Raw genomic sequence first — 12,708 nt, 5'->3', positions numbered from 1 at the left:
AAACCCTAGACAAATCGGTCTTACCGATAGGGATCTTGGTCTCACCGAGATGGGATTGTAATCTCTCTGTGTATGTCCATTACCAAAATCGGTCTCACCGAGTTTGAGCAATCAGTACTACCGAGATTACAATGCAAACTCTCTAGTTAACTTATTACCAAAATCGGTCCCACCGAGTTTGAGTAATCGGTCCCACCGAGTTTGCCTGACCAACCCTCTCGTTAGCTAATCACCAAAATCGGTCTCACCGAGTTTGTGTAATCGGTCTCACCGAGATTACGTTGTGCCCTAACCATAACCATATCGGTCCTACCGAGTTGCATGTCGGTCCCACCGAAAACCCTAACAGTCACTAGATTTACTAAATCGGTCCGATCGAGTTTGTTGATTCGGTCCCACCGAGTTTGGTAAATTGTGTGTAACGGTTAGATTTTGTGTGGAGGCTATATATACCCCTCCACCTCCTCTTCATTCGTGGAGAGAGCCATCAGAACAAACCTACACTTCCAACTTAACAGTTCTGAGAGAGAACCACCTACTCATGTGTTGAGGCCAAGATATTCCATTCCTACCATATGAATCTTGATCTCTAGCCTTCCCCAAGTTGCTTTCCACTCAAATCTTCTTTCCACCAGATCCAAATCCTATGAGAGAGAGTTGAGTGTTGGGGAGACTATCATTTGAAGCACAAGAGCAAGGAGTTCATCATCAACGCACCATTTGTTACTTCTTGGAGAGTGGTGTCTTCTAGATTGGCTAGGTGTCACTTGGGAGCCTCCGACAAGATTGTGGAGTTGAACCAAGGAGTTTGTAAGGGCAAGGAGAATGCCTACTTCATGAAGATCTGCCGCTAGTGAGGCAAGTCCTTCGTGGGCGATGGCCATGGTGGGATAGACAAGGTTTCTTCTTAGTGGACCCTTCATGGGTGGAGCCCTCCGTGGACTCGCGCAACCGTTACCTTTCGTGGGTTGAAGTCTCCATCAACATGGATGTACGATAGCACCACCTATAGGAACCACGACAAAAACATTCGTGTCTCCAATTGCGTTTGAATCCTCCAAAACCCTTCCCTTTACATTCTTGCAAGTCGCATGCTTTACTTTCCGCTGCTCATATACTCTTTGCATGCTTGCTTGTTATGTATTGTGAATGTTAAACTTGTGCCTAAACTCCACTTAAACTTAAAGAAGTTAAAAACTGCAACTTTGATACTTAGTGTCTAATCACCCCCCCCCCTCTAGACACCTCATCTCAAGGTCCTACAAGTGGTATCAGAGCATTGGTCTCCATTGCCTTGGTTTAATCACCATTGGAGGAAGATGGATGAGTCTACTTTGGGGAGTCTTAGACATAGAGTGCCTATACTTGGTGGAGAGTATTTTCATGAGTGGAAAAATGAGATGCTTGTAATTTTCAATCAATATCATTTGAACAAGTACATTGCTAGCCCTTGTGCACCTCCTGTTGATCCTATGCATCCTACTCTTGATGAGTCAATTGACATGATTAGGAATCTTAGAACTGTTAATCTTATCACTAGAGGCTTGCCTAGAAACTTAATTAGAAACTTGCCTACTCTTGAGTGTGCCTACACTATATGGAAATTTCTTGAGGAACGCTTTCCAAATTATTCCTTGAAAAATCTAGATGAAATTCTCCATAAGTCTATTGCCTTGAGTAAGATGAATACTGGTGATCCTATGTTTGGTGATCGTCTATTTGAACTTACAAACCTTATGCGTGCCAAAGGAGATGTTGGAATTATTGGTGATATTATTTCCGAAGCTATAAGAATTCATAAGCAAGATCATTGTCAAACTCACTCTAACGAATTACCCTCTCTAGGACTTGATCCACCACATGACGATGTTGAACATGGATACTATGATGAGGATGATGATAGTGACTTCGATCTTGATGATGCAATGAGACATTTTGGTCTTATGGCAAATCTTCGGGGATATATGTCAGGAGGAAAGGAATGGGTTCTTGACAGTGGATGTACCGATCACATGACCGGAGATAAAGACATGTTTCGTGAGCTTGCTGAAAATGATAGTCCTCGAAAGTATGTCACTTTCGGTGACAACTCAAAGGGTAAGGTGGTTGGCCTCGGTAAGGTGGCCATCTCACATGATAGCTCCATTCATAATGTTATGCTCGTTGAATCTCTTGGCTACAACTTACTTTCAGTATCTAGACTTGCTGATTTCGGTTTCAATGTCCTATTTACTGAAGTAGATTGCCAAGTGTTTCGTCAAGACAATCATAAAATGGTCTTTACCGGTATATGTAGAGGTGATCTTTACATTATTGATTTCTCTAAAAAGGCTCAACCTAAAACTTGCATCATTGCTAAATCCTCAAAAGGTTGGTTATGGCATAGACGACTAGGTCACGTTGGCGTGAGAAACCTTGACAAGCTTATTAAAGGGAATCATATCCTTGGTGTTAACGATGTCATATTTGATAAGGATAGACTTTGCAGTGCTTGTCAAGAAGGTAAACAGGTTGGAGGAAGGCATCCCATGAAAAACATCATGACCACAAGGAGGCCACTTGAGCTATTTCACATGGATCTTTTTGGTCCCAACACTTACAAGAGTCTCGGTGGAAATTCTTTTGGTCTAGTTATAGTTGATGATTTTTCAAGATTTACGTGGGTGTTCTTTCTCGATGATAAATCGCAAGTCCAAAAGATCTTCAAAAACTTTGCCAGGAAGGCTCAAAATCAGTTTGAAGTGAATATCAAGAAGGTTCGCAGCGACAACGGAATGGAGTTCAAGAACGCAAATGTGGACACCTTTCTTGACGAAGAAGGGATTTCACACGAGTTCTCGGCTACGTACACACCTCAACAAAATGGAGTTGTTGAGAGGAAGAACCGGACGCTCATCAAAATGGCGAGAACGATGCTTGATGAGTACAAGACACCGAAGCACTTTTGGGCAGAAGCGGTTGAGACAGCTTGTCATGCAACAAATCGCTTGTATCTTCACAAGCTACTCGGCAAGACGGCATACGAGCTCCTCACCGGTAACAAACCTCAAGTTGGATACTTTCGAGTATTCGGCTCAAAGTGCTACATTCTTGATAAGCATCGTTGTTCTAAATTTGCTCCTAAGTCTCATGAAGGTTTCCTACTAGGTTATGGCTCAAACTCTCACACTTACCGTGTCTACAACAATTTCACCCGAAAGGTTGAAGAGACGGTATATGTGAAGTTTGATGAATCTAACGGCTCGCAAGTAGAGCAATTGCCAACTGATGTAGGAGACAAAGATCCTTCAAAAGCAATCCAAGACTTGTCTATTGGCAAGGTCCGTCCAACGGAGGTGAAGGAGAGTACCTCGTTCATCCAAGTGGAAGCTTCTACTTCACGACAAGGTGAACCAAGAGTTGATACGGAAGCATCCACAAGTGGGACACACCAAGATGAAGAAAATGAGGAAGTGCATCAAGATGAACGTCAACAACCTCCTTCTCCACCACGACAAGAGAACGACAACGCCAACAATGAACAAGGCCAAGAAGAAGAACAAGATGAAGAAGAAGTTCAACCAAGAACCAAGCAAAAGCTTTCACGAGTTTGAGCAAGAATTGCTAAAGACCATCCCGTCGAGCAAATCTACAATGATATTCAAACCGGGAGAATCACTCGCTCTAAAACTCGTTTAGCTAACTTTTGTGAAAACTATTCTTTCATCTCTAGCATTGAACCTATGAAGGTCGAAGAAGCATTGGAAGATCTGGATTGGATAAATGCTATGCATGAAGAGCTACACAACTTTTAGAGGAACTAAGTTTGGACATTGGTTGAGAAGCCCGACAACAACCACAACATCATCGGTATCAAATGGGTGTTTCGCAACAAGCAAGATGAAGATGGACAAGTAGTTCGCAACAAAGCACGTCTCGTCGCCCAAGGCTACACACAAGTCGAAGGTATGGACTATGGTGAGACTTACGCCCCCGTTGCTAGACTTGAGTCCATTCGCATCTTACTTGCCTATGCTAATCACCATGATATCACCTTGTACCAAATGGACATTAAAAGTGCTTTTCTAAATGGTGAAATAGAGGAGGAAGTTTATGTTAAGCAACCTCCTAGCTTTGTCAATCCTAAGAAACCAAATCATGTTTACAAACTTCACAAAGCCCTTTATGGTCTTAAACAAGCTCCTAGAGCGTGGTATAAATGCTTGACCAAGTTCCTTATTGAAAAAGGCTTTGAAATTGGAAAAATAGATTCTACTATTTTTACTAAAAGGGTCAATGGAGAACTATTTGTGTGCCAAATCTATGTTGATGATATTATATTTGGTTCCACTAACCCTCATTTTAGTGAAAAGTTTGGGAAGAATGTCGGAGAAGTTTGAGATGTCTATGATGAGTGAACTCAAATTCTTTCTTGGGTTGCAAATCAAGCAAACTAAGGAAGGTACTTTGGTTTCTCAAACGAAGTACACCAAGGACCTATTCAAGAAGTTCAATATGCAAGAATGCAAAGGTATGACTACACCCATGCCTACTAGTGGACATCTTGACTTGACCAAAGATGGTGAACTGGTTGATCAAAAGGTTTATCGCTCTATGATTGGTTCATTGTTATATCTATGTGCTTCACGTCCCGATATCATGCTAAGTGTGTGCATGTGTGCACGATATCAAGCTGCTCCTAAAGAATGTCATCTTAAGGTCGTGAAAAGGATAGTGAGATACTTAATCCATACACCAAATTTTGGCATTTGGTATCCTAAGAGGGCCTCTTTCGATCTTGTTGGCTACTCCGACTCGGACTATGCCAGAGACAAGGTTGATAGAAAGTCCACTTCAGGTACTTGTCAATTTCTTGGTAGATCTCTTGTGTCTTGGTCCTCCAAGAAACAAAACTCGGTATCCTTATCCACCGCTGAAGCGGAAAACATTGCCGTTGGTTCATGTTGTGCTCAATTACTTTGGATGACCCAAACTCTTAAAGATTATGGGATATATGTGAAACATTTTCCATTGCTTTGTGACAATGAAAGTGCTATCAAAATTGGTCATAATCCCGTACAACATTCTCAAACTAAGCATATTGAAGTTCGTCATCATTTCATTCGAGATCATGTTGCTAAGGGTGACATTAATCTTAAGCATGTTCGCATCGAAAAGCAATTAACGGATATATTAACTAAACCTCTTGATGAGAAAGTGTTTTGCGGGTTGAGAGGAGAATTGAACATGATAGATGCTTCAAACTTGGAGTAGAAACTCCATTGGACACATGCAAGACATGAGCTTATGACTAATCCTTGATATTTCTCTTATGATGAAGATCTTATGTCTTGGATATATTTGCATCTTGCATGTTATATAACCCATGTAGGTACTTGGTTGAATCAAATTCCCTGAGATTGTAATCTACTCACATCTTGAGCAATCTCTACATCACCAAGTCTCTACCCAATGGTGGTTGAAGACAAGGAAGCACGGAACCATTCAAACATATCCTTTGACAAATTTACTATTGAACTTCATGATTGTCATTTTGGATACACAAGTGCTCTTACTTGCAAAAACTAACCCATGTAGGTAGATGGACTCAAATTCCAAGTGGTGCTCCCAATTCTTGATGAGCTACATCAACCTTGAGCAACCCACACAAGTTCAACTACATGTTCAACACCACCAACCAAGGTATGTTATTACATCTTAGAGAAGCTTTACTCCAAGTCATGAGCTAAAGCAACTCGACAAGATGTGAATACATCAAGATGCTTAAACGAAAAATGGCAACCCCGTTTTGAGCTTAAACGATGAGTATGACCTATGATCAAGTGATCTCACTTGACTCCTAAGTCAATATACTCTAACATAGGTGACTTTGTCGCTGACAATCTCTAGATGAAGTTCTCTTGTGTTCTTTTCTGTGTTTTTGCATTTGTCTCATGCATATTCGTTTCCCCTTTCAAAAAAAACTTCATCTAGATTTCTTTCTGTTTGCTCTGCATTTTCTGCATCCAATTCATTGCATATCATTCAGAAAATTCCTTGCAAATCTTTGTGAGATCTTACTAATCTTTATGAGAACAAAGTATGGACTTTGGTGGACTTGCCCGATGATCGGCAAGCCATTGAGAATAAATGGATCTTCAAGAAGAAGACATATGCTGATGGTAATGTCATTATCTACAAAGCTCGATGATACATCTCCAACGTATCTATAATTTTTTATTATTCCATGCTATTATATTACCCCTTTCAGATGTTTATGGGCTTTATTTTACACATTTATATCATTTTTGGGACTAACCTACTAACCAGAGGCCCAGCCCGTATTGCTGTTTTTTGCCTATTTCAGTATTTCGAAGAAAAGGAATATCAAATGGAGTCCAAACGAAATGAAACCTTCTGGAGCGTGATTTTTGGAACGAACGTGATCCAGAGGACTTGGAGTGCAAGTCAAGAAGCAGCCGAGGCGGCCACGAGACAGGAGGGCACGCCCACCCCCTCTGGGCGCACCCCCCTATCTCGTGGGCCCCTCGGGCGGCCACCGACGTACTTCTTCCTCCTATATAAGCCTACGTACCCCGAAAACATCCAGGGAGCCAACGAAACACAATTTCCACCACCGTAACCTTCTGTATCCGTGAGATCCCATCTTGGAGCCTTCGTCGGCACTCCGCCGGAGGGGGAATCGACCATGGAGGGCTTCTACATCAACACCATAGCCTCTCCGATGAGTTGTGAGTAGTTTACCATAGACCTTCGGGTCCATAGTTATTAGCTAGATGGCTTCTTCTCTCTTTTTGGATCTCAATACAATGTTCTCCCTCTCTCTTGTGGAGAACTATTCGATGTAAACTCTTTTTGCGGTGTGTTTGTCGAGATCCGATGAATTGTGGGTTTATGATCAAGTTTATCTATGAGAAGTATTTGAATCTCCTCTGAATTCTTTTATGTATGATTGAGTTATCTTTGCAAGTCTCTTCGAATTATCAGTTTGGTTTGGCCTACTAGATCGATCTTTCTTGCCATGGGAGAAGTGCTTAGCTTTGGGTTAAATCTTGCGGTGTCCTTACCCAATGATAGAAAGGGTTGCAAGGCATGTATTGTATTGTTGCCATCGAGGATAAAAAGATGGGATTTATATCATATTGCATGAGTTTATCCCTCTACATCATGTCATCTTGCTTAATGCGTTACTCTGTTCTTTATGGACTTAATACTCTAGATGCACGCAGGAGTAGGTCGATGTGTGGAGTAATAGTGGTAGATGCAGGAAGGAGTCGGTCTACTTGTTGCGGACGTGATGCCTATATACATGATCATGCCTAGATAATCTCATAATTATTCGCTTTTCTATCAATTGCTCGATAGTAATTTGTTCACCCACCGTAATACTTATGCTATCTTGAGAGAAGCCACTAGTGAAACCTATGGACCCCAGGTCTATCTTTTATCATATAAGCTTTCAATCTACTTTTATTTGCATCTTTAATTTTTGCATCTATATTATAAAACACCAAAAATATATTTATCTTATCATATTATCTCTATCAGATCTCACTTTCGCAAGTGGCCGTGAAGGGATTGACAACCCCTTTATTGTGTTGGTTGCAAGTTCTTTGTTTGTTTGTGTAGGTGCGTGGGACTTTTGAGGAGCCTCCTACTGGATTCATACCTTTCTCAAAAACTGAGGGAAATACTTAAGCTACTATTGTTGCATCACCCTTTCCTCTTCAAGGAAAACCAACGCAAGCTCAAGACGTAGCAAGAAGGATTTCTGGCTCCGTTGCCGGGGAGGTCTTCGCTCAAGTCAAGACATACCAAGTACCCATCACAAACCCATCTCCCTTGCATTTACATTATTTGCCATTTGCCTCTCGTTTTCCTCTCCCCCACTTCACCCTTCCCGTTTTATTCGCCCTCTCTTTCCCAATCTCCTCCTCTCTCTTTCGCTTGCCTTTTTCTGTTGCTCGTGTGTTGGTTCGTTTACCTTGTCATTATGGCTAGCTCAGTCTTTATCCTTTTGTCTCCCGATTTTGAAGTTCTCCACTTCAAGCAAAGACAAGGAGAAAATTTAAAAGATGCTTGGTTTAGGATGTTAGAATCTTATCGTAGTTGCGATTTAGAAGGAGATTTCAAGATTTTAATTCGCAATTTTTATGTTGGGTTAACCTTACCCCACAAACAACTCCTTGATTGTGCCGCAAAAGGAGAGTTTATTGAAATTGATCCGAGTTCTACTTATGAAATTATAGAGGGAATAGTAGGAGTACTCCCCTGACAAAACGGATCGCCCTTCTCTCTTGAAGGAGCCAAAATTTTAGAGAAATTACTTGAATTGCAAAAACTTGTTGAGCCTTTTAAGAATATTGTTGGGAGTACCAATCGCATGAATAATTTGATCACACTTTACAATAAGCAGTTGGATGCCTTAGATCAAAGGATCTCTGAGCATGAAGGGAAACGCATAGAGTCTCCCGGACTTGAGCATAACTCTATTAAAAATATGAGTGCCAAAGATGGCACTACTTAGATCTATCTTCGCTTTTATGCCTAGCTAGGGGCGTTAAATGATAGCGCTAGTAGGGGGGCAACCCAATTTTCTTTGTGTTTTTTGTTTTTGTTCCTGTTTAGTAATAAATTTTGCATCTACCTTCTGTTTAGATGTGTTTTTATCTTTTAATTAGTGTTTGTGCCAAGTAGAACCTATAGGATAACCTATATGATGATAGTTGATTTGATTCTGCTGAAAAACAGAAACTTTGCACGCACTATTTTAGTTTTGTTAAATCACAGAAACATGATTTTGCATTGATTCTTTTTGACGCTGATCAATAGATAAATTTTCCAGGACTTCCTATTTTGGTAGGATTTTTAGAGCTCCAGAAGTTTGTGTTAGTTACAAATTTCTACAGACTGTTCTGTTTTTGACAGATTCTGTTTTTCCTGTGTTGTTTGCTTATTTTGATGCATCTATGGCTAGTAAAATAGTTTATAAACCATAGAGAAGTTGGAATACAGTAGCTTTAAAACCAAAATAAATAAAGAATGATTTCATTATAGTACCTTATGTGGTGGTTTTGTTTTCTTTCACTAACGGAGCTTATAAGATTTCCTGTTGAGTTTTGTGTTGTGAAGTTTTCAAGTTTTGGGTAGAGCTTTGATGGACTATGGAATAAGGAGTGGCAAGAGCCTAAGCTTGGGGATGCCCATGGCACCCCAAGATATTTAAGGATAGCCAAAATCCTAAGCTTGGGGATGCCCCGGGAAGGCATCCCCTCTTTCGTCTTCCTTTATTGGTAACTTTACTTGGAGCTATATTTTTGTTCGCCACATGATATGTGTTTTGCTTGGAGCGTTGTATATTATATTAGTCTTTGCTTTTTAGTTTACCACAATCATCCCTGCTGTACACACCTTTTGGGAGAAGCCCACTTTATTAGAATTTGCTAGAATACTCTATGTGCTTCACTTATATCTTTTGAGCTTGATAGTTTTTGCTCTAGTGCTTCACTTATATCTTTTAGAGCACGGCAGTGGATTAATTTTTAAGAAATTGCTAGTCTCTCATGCTTCACTTATATCTTTTTGAGAGTCTTTTAGAACAGCATGGTATTTGCTATGGTTACAAATTTGGTCCTAGAATGATGAGCATCCAAGTTGGGTATTGAAAGCACAAGTGATCCCTGGGTGATTTTGGTAATTAATGTCAACATATCTCTTGTTGGACTAACACTTTTACCTAGTATGTTTCAGACAAGTTCAATAATGGAGTGGCATGGACTAAAGGATGTGGAACCTCTTCAAGATGCTAAGGACAAAGGATTGGCTCAAGCTCCAAGAACAAGGCTCTACATTTTCTATTTTAGTGATCCAAGATCACATTGAGTCTATAGGAAAAGCCAATACTATCAAGGAGGGATGAGGTGTTGCTTAATGGCTTACTTGCTCTAAATGCTTAGTGATATGCTCCAAAGCCCTCAACTACTTTCTCACATCCACATATGAAATAAACCAAAAGTCAAACTCGGCCCCACCGATTCTTTCTATCCGGCGCCACCGAGTTCAGATGTCATAGCCACTGCCACAAACCCTAGGCAAATCGGTGTCACCGATAGGGATCTCGGTCTCACCGAGATGGGATTGCAATCTCTCTGTGTATGTCCATTACCAAAATCGGTCTCACCGAGTTTGAGCAATCCGTACTACCGAGATTACAATGCAAACTCTCTGGTTAGCTTATTACCAAAATCGGTCCCACCGAGTTTGTGTAATCGGTCTCACCGAGTTTGCCTGACCAACTCTCTGGTTAGCTTATTACCAATATCGGTCCTACCGAGTTTGAGTAATCGGTCTCACCGAGATTACATTATGCCCTAACCCTAACCATATCGGTCCTACCGAGTTGCATGTCGGTCCCATCGAAAATCCTAACAGTCACTAGATTTGCTGAATCGGTCCGACCGAGTTTCTCAATTCGGTCCCACCGAGATTGGCAAGTTGTGTGTAATAGTTAGATTTTGTGTGGAGGCTATATATACCCCTCCACCCACTCTTCATTCGTGGAGAGAGCCATCAGAACGAACCTACACTTCCAGCATACATTTTCTGAGAGAGAACCACCTACTCATGTGTTGAGGCCAAGATATTCCATTCCTACCATATGAATCTTGATCTCTAGCCCTCCCCAAGTTGCTTTCCACTCAAATCTTCTTTCCACCAAATCCAAATCCTGTGAGAAAGAGTTGAGTGTTGGGGAGACTATCATTTGAAGCACAAGAGCAAGGAGTTCATCATTAATACACCATTTGTTTCTTCTTGGAGAGTGGTATATCTCTTAGATTGGCTAGGTGTCACTTGGGAGCCTCCGACAAGATTGTGGAGTTGAACCAAGGAGTTTATAAGGGCAAGGAGATCGCCTACTTCATGAAGATCTACCGGTAGTGAGGCAAGTCCTTCGTGGGCGACGGCCATGGTGGGTTAGACAAGGTTGCTTCTTCATGGACCCTTCGTGGGTGGAGCCCTCTGTGGACTGGCGCAACCATTACCCTTCGTGGGTTGAAGTCTCCATCAATGTGGATGTACGATAGCACCACCTATCGGAACCACGACAAAAACATCCGTGTCTCCAATTGCGTTTGAATCCTCCAAACCCTTTCCTTTACATTCTTGCAAGTTGCATGCTTTACTTTCCGCTGCTCATATACTCTTTGCATGATTTCTTGATATGTATTGTGAATGTTAAACTTGTGCCTAAACTCCACTCCAACTTAAAGAAGTTAAAAACTGCAACTTTTGGTACTTGGTGTCTAATCACCCCCCTCTAGACACCTCTTCGCTATCCTTTCTTTTGGTATCAGAGCTTTGGTCTCCATTGTTGGTTTAAACACCATTGGAGGAAGATGGATGAGTCTACTATTGGGAGTCTTAGACATAGAGTACCTATAGTTGATGGAGAGTACTTTCATGAGTGGAAAAATGAGATGCTTGTGATTTTCAGTCAATATCATTTGAACAAGTACATTGCTAGCCCTTGTGCACCTCATGTTGATCCTATGCATCCTACTCTTGATGAGTCAATTGACATGATTCGCAATCTTAGAACTGTTGAACTTACCACTAGAGGCTTGCCTAGAAACTTGATTGGATGTTTGCCTACTCTTAAGTGTGCCTACACTATATGGAAATTTCTTGAGGAACGTTTTCCAAATTATTCCTTGAAAAATCTTGATGAAATTCTCTATAAGTCTATTGCCTTGAGTAAGATGAATTCCAGTGATCCTATGTTTGGTGATTGTCTATTTGAGCTTACAAACCTTATGCATGCCAAAGGAGATGTTGGAATTATTAGTAATATTATTTCCGAAGCTATAAAAATTCATAAGCAAGATTATTGTCAAACTCACTCTAATGAATCACCCTCTCTAGGATTTGATCCACCACATGACGATGTTGAACATGGATACTATGATGAGGATGATGATAGTGACTTTGATCTTGATGATGCAATGAGACACTTTGGTCTTATGGCAAATCTTCAGGGATATATGGCAGGAGGAAAGGAATGGGTTCTTGATAGTGGATGTACCGATCACATGACCGGAGATAAAGATATGTTTCGCGAGCTTGCTGAAAATGATGGTCCTTGAAAGTATGTCACTTTCGGTGACAACTCAAAGGGTATGGTGGTTGGCCTCGGTAAGGTGGCCATATCACATGATAGCTCCATACAAAATGTCATGCTCGTTGAATCTCTTGGCTACAACTTACTTTCAGTATCTAGACTTGCTGATTTCGGTTTCAATGTCCTATTTGCTGAAGTAGATTGCCATGTGTTTCGTAGAGATAATCATAAAATGATCTTTACCGGTCTACGTAGAGGTGATCTATACATTGTTGATTTCACTAAAAAGGCTCAACCTAGAACTTGCTTTATTGCTAAATCCTCTAAAGGTTGGTTATGGCATAGACAATTAGGTCATGTTGGCATGCGAAACCTTGACAAACTTATTAAAGGAAATCATATCCTTGGAGTTAACAATGTCATATTTGATAAGGATAGACTTTGCAGCGCTTGTCAAGCAGGTAAACAGGTTGGAGGAAGGCATCCCGTGAAGAACATCGTGACCACAAGGAGGCCACTCGAGCTACTTCACATGGATCTTTTTGGTCCCAACGCTTACAAAAGTCTCGGTGGAAATTCCTTTGGTCTAG

Source organism: Triticum aestivum, chromosome 2B, assembly GCF_018294505.1.
Source record: "Triticum aestivum cultivar Chinese Spring chromosome 2B, IWGSC CS RefSeq v2.1, whole genome shotgun sequence".
Lineage (NCBI taxonomy): Eukaryota > Viridiplantae > Streptophyta > Magnoliopsida > Poales > Poaceae > Triticum > Triticum aestivum.
This window is presented reverse-complemented; position numbering follows the sequence as displayed.